At 34.7% G+C, this 4,872-nt stretch overlaps 1 protein-coding gene and 1 pseudogene across 1 annotated transcript in view; one reads left to right on the top strand and one right to left on the bottom strand.

Annotated features, from left to right (window-relative positions):
* Positions 1–2,672, bottom strand: part of LOC107715240 (phosphatidylinositol 4-phosphate 3-kinase C2 domain-containing subunit alpha-like) — a 38,174-nt gene extending 35,502 nt beyond the window's left edge. The window contains exon 1 of the mRNA XM_016521321.1: positions 2,590–2,672. The gene's annotated coding sequence lies outside the window, so the exon portion shown is untranslated. The remainder of the gene's footprint in view (positions 1–2,589) is intronic.
* Positions 1–4,872, top strand: part of LOC107715198 (reticulocalbin-2-like) — a 15,758-nt pseudogene that overhangs the window by 1,486 nt on the left and 9,400 nt on the right.

Genomic DNA, 4,872 nt, shown 5'->3' with positions numbered 1-4,872 from the left:
TTCTACAAAAAAGTTTCATCTGCAGATATGGCCTTGTTTAGGGATCTGTGCCTTTTTGCATACAGACATCTGACTGCGGAGTAGTGATTGTGTTTTTCAGCAATAGTGTGCACCCTTAATTTACAGGGAAAAGAAGGTCAGGAAAAAATCTGTAAATGGAAAAATCTCCATACAAGTTATTTGTGCATTTTTCTTTTTTTATACTTGTTACTTTGCACTTTTTGTTAGAAAATGTTTATTTACTATTTATTCAAGTTTCTTAAGGTGGCTAATATTCTGATACTTAATTTCCATGATCTAAATACTCTTAAGAATTAAATGTTTGTTGTCATTTGGAAGTGTGTTGGCTGACTTTTTCGATGCGCATGGAGGAATTTATTCGGTAAATGCGTTTCCATCGTAGTTTATGCGCATTTTTTCTTATCGGATAAAATAAAATCTTATCGGATTTATCCAACTCAAATGTGCGCATAAGTTTTTTATGTGCATTTTTAGAATTTATGCGCATCTTGGCGTTTCCATCCAGCGTTTTTTTATGCGATATTCCAAAATGTGCATAAAAATAGGTGGATGGAAACGCAGCTAGTAAGGCATCAATTGTGCAAAAAGATGATGCTTAAGTATTTAGTATGCTACATTATGAAATCATGAAGAACTCTGTGCTCAAAACCGATGAGACTTTGCACTTGTTATAAAAAAAATATATACATACACATACATACATACATATATATATATATATATATATATACACACACACACACACATACACGCATAAAAAATGGCCCATTTTATAGTGCTAAACCTTCTATAAAAACAGCATTTTGTTGACTAACAACCCAACAGATCTTCGTTAGATCTGTTTTCTGGTTCAAAATATATTATTTAAGATGACTATGACAGATATGACAAAACATATGGAGCGCAACATCTAGTTACTGTTTCTCCTTCTCTTTTTCATGTCAGAAGTATAAAAGCAGGTGGCATGCATACTCTGTGCTCACGGATTTATCAAATCTTTGCAGCTCAAACCTCCTGGGAACAGTTCTCACCCCTCAGGGTGCATGCCTGACTGCACTGTTTTAACAATGAGAAACATCACTTGTTTATGCATTTGAAAACCCACAAATGGAAAACCATTCAAAGGTGGTGTCAAATCAAAACGGAAGTCATAACTATAATGCATATAGCTTTTAGATGACAGCGTGTCAGTTTATGAACATCGGTTCGCTTTTACGCCTCAGAAATAGACTGAACACAAAGCATGAGTCTGAAATACACAGTTTAGTTTGAGATGCTTTTCTAAGCACTTGCAAAACATGTCAAGGGAAGACAAATAGTTCCCAAGAGGTGAGAATGTCCAGAAGGGTAAATGGATGATAGACAACACAATACAGCACTTGTAATGTGTGAAATCTGTCATTACACATATTCAGATACAGTAAACACAATACAGTGAGTTTAGGTGACAGAAAACAATTGCAGGACAGACAAAAAATAAGTTACACATGCATATCCAGCTAGCATACCCAAGGCACATGATTCATGCATATAAATAAAACGACGCAAGAACAACACGATTACATGCAACCATTTCAGTTGAACTTTTAAAGAAGCCATATGTGCTGAATCCACAAAATTACACAAGCCTATTTCAGTTATGTCTGGGAAAAGTCAAAAAACAAGACAAAACCTGCTTCTCCAACCAGTTAAGTTACCACAACAATATTGACTCAAACCGGCATACAAAAGAGCTTTTATTCCTAGCAGAAACATTCAGACATTATAATTATTACACATACCATCAACTGTGCTATTTCAGCTGGTTTGAAATAAGAAAAAATGCGGAATGGCGGACCAAGCAAACAATGCAATGGGAAGCATCATATTTTCTGGCATATAAAAACTTATCAGCAACTTGAGACAAAACAGATGAGAGAATGATAGAATTTATGTAAAATCCTATAGGATAAATTAGTGTTATGGGCTTTACCCTTTTAGTGAAGGTGCAGCAGAGAGTTGAGCTTCATCACTAGCTTTCATTAACCTTTTCTGAACGCAACAGGGATTTATTGAATATATTATATGAAATATTGTTCAATTTAAGTGATCAAAATAGAAATGCAACCCCGACTTACCAGAATAATTAATAAAGGAGAAATACTGTTTAAAAGACTTTTCAGAAATTAAACAAACGTTTATGTTGCAAAGTATACAACAAAATAGATAACCAAAGAAGCCACCAGTCGCTAGACTGCCATAAATACAGATAAATATTTCAAATATTGCTGTCAGCACAGTAAATATTCTGCCACGAACATTGTAAAACATCTCATAAAACTACGTCTTGATACTTAAACAAAAGATCTCTCGTAAAAAGTTGTTTCCGAAACTTTTACGCAATGTTTTAGCAAATATTTCGGCATTTCGGCGCACTTCCCGCGCCAAGAAAAGTGAAAACACAAGCAGGAGAAAAACAAACACAAATACTCGGACAACCTACTATACTTCCGGTAGGAGGACAAATAGAGCAAACGGGTAAACTTAGCTTAATTGTAAGAGTTTGTGTGAATAAATGACGATTCCCACCTTCAGAGTCTCCGATCTTTGACGCTGGACATTTTCCTCCAGCTGGAAAATTTGCTCATGTAGTCGTAGACAGACACAAACGTCAGTTCCTGCTGGAGATCAGAGAAGAAAGATTACAGAGAAACAGCGACATCTGGAGCTCAGAAAACAGCTCCTCCATCTACAGCCCAAGTCCATCACAGTCCAGAGAGGAGAAATAACAACAATATTAATACTACTATTATTATCACTATCACTACCATTACTATCATTATTAATAATAACAACAATAATAACAATAGCCTATCTATATTCTATTCATTAAATGAGCTCTATTTAATTTTTTTATTAATAAATGATCCCCTTCTACTGGATTTAAAAGCTTTTTTAATGTTAATTGTTGAACACCTTTCTTCTTAAATTCTTCTATTAGATTACTTCTTTCCTCTGAATATCTATTACACTTAATGAGTACATGTTCCACTGTTTCTTTAATACCACACCAATCACACAATCCTGTAGGGTGTTTTCCTATTATATGCATTGTTGAATTAAGACCTGTATGTCCAAGTCTTAATCTAGAAATAATACAGTCTTCTTTCCTTCTCCCACTTGAATTCCTTCCTCTTCCTACCAATGGTTGAATTAAGTGTAGATGCCTTCCCTTCCCGTTTGTTCATTATCCCAATAAGATTGCCAGTTTTTATTTATCTCCTTTTTATTATTGAGTTCTGCTTTGCTATACATTATTTCCATATCTATATTTTCCTTTGCCATAACTTGTTTTGCTAACTTGTCTGCTGCTTCATTCCCTGATACTCCAGTATGTGCCGGAACCCACAAAAACTGAACTATTTTATTTGTCTGTTGTATCATGTACAATATCTGTAGTATCTCCAAAACAATATCTTGCCTAGTTTCTGACTTTTGAGCTTCTAGGCATAACAAAGCTGAGCTTGAATCTGAGCATATTACAGATCTGCTTAGTCCTATTTCATTTATTTTATTCATTGCTATCATAATTGCTATTAACTCTCCTGTAAACACAGAAACACGATCTGTTATTCTTTTCCCTCTTGCTACTTTCAACCTTGGAATGATATATGCTACCCCCACCTGACCATTCTGTGGATCCTTAGATGCATCTGTGTAAACCTGTATATATTGTTCATACTTGGATCCAATATATTCTTTTGTCATCTCTGCTTCTAACATACTCTGATCCTTATCTTGTCTTGATTCCAATAAGAATAGATCTATATTTGGTTGTGGTAAAATCCATATTGGCGTTGCCGGTAATATTACTGCTGGAATGACACTGTTCTCATTTAATTTCATGTCCTGCACTAAGTCCTTAATGATCCATCCAAAACTGTTAACTTTCCTTTTCCCGTGTTCCCAACATGCCCCAATTATACCTTTTGTCGGGTGACTCTTTTGGTTGTCGGAGTCTAACTACTTTATCAAATTAAAATAGCGCATCAATGCCACCTACTGCTATAATATTCCAAGTATTCATATTTCATTTATTATTCCAGACAACCAGCTTCAGTACTAGTGTTGCCATTTTATGTATTTGCCCCTTCATTGATAAAGGATAATATTTTATATGCTGTGCGATTTATTTGCATATCAACGTCATTCCTTTCCATAACTTGCTTTGTCAAAATGTCTTCCTTCAAGACACTTGAAGAACGTCTTCAAGACACTTGAAGAAACCTTCCTACGCTTCCTGAAAAACTATGTACAAGTGTACCTAGGACAAAAGCTGTTTTAAACGCAAAGGGTGGTCACACCAAGTGTTGATTTGATTTAGTTAAAAGAAGTTAATTGATGAATAAAACCTATTTATGACATTATTTTTGAAAGCATCCTCACTTTACAGCATTTTTACACAAGTGCCTAAAACTTTTCACGGTACTGTAGATTTGCAGGAAGGTTTCTTCAAGTGTCTTGAAGACGTTGCCACAGTTCATCTGGATTTAGTCTGACTCAGTTTTTTCATGTAATCCCAGACAGACTGGATGATGGTGCGATCAGATATCTGTGTGGAGCACTGGTTGTTGTCAGACACCTTGTGCATACAAAAATCACACCGGATTATTACAATTAATGGCAAAAGGAATGTTTGGAAATGTAAACTGATATTTACTACTGACACACTACAGAAAAAGATAGAAATAACTGTCTTAAAACCATTTTTTTTGGTGAAAATACTAATGGCCTAAGACATTTGCACAGTACTGTATTCATATATATACAGTATATATATATATATATATATATATATATACTGAACAAAAT

The sequence above is a fragment of the Sinocyclocheilus rhinocerous genome, unplaced genomic scaffold (assembly GCF_001515625.1).
Source record: "Sinocyclocheilus rhinocerous isolate Xijiao unplaced genomic scaffold, SAMN03320098_v1.1 scaffold659, whole genome shotgun sequence".
Classification (NCBI taxonomy): domain Eukaryota; kingdom Metazoa; phylum Chordata; class Actinopteri; order Cypriniformes; family Cyprinidae; genus Sinocyclocheilus; species Sinocyclocheilus rhinocerous.
The sequence above is the reverse complement of the archived record's forward strand: the minus strand, read 5'-3'. Positions and strand labels throughout refer to the sequence as shown.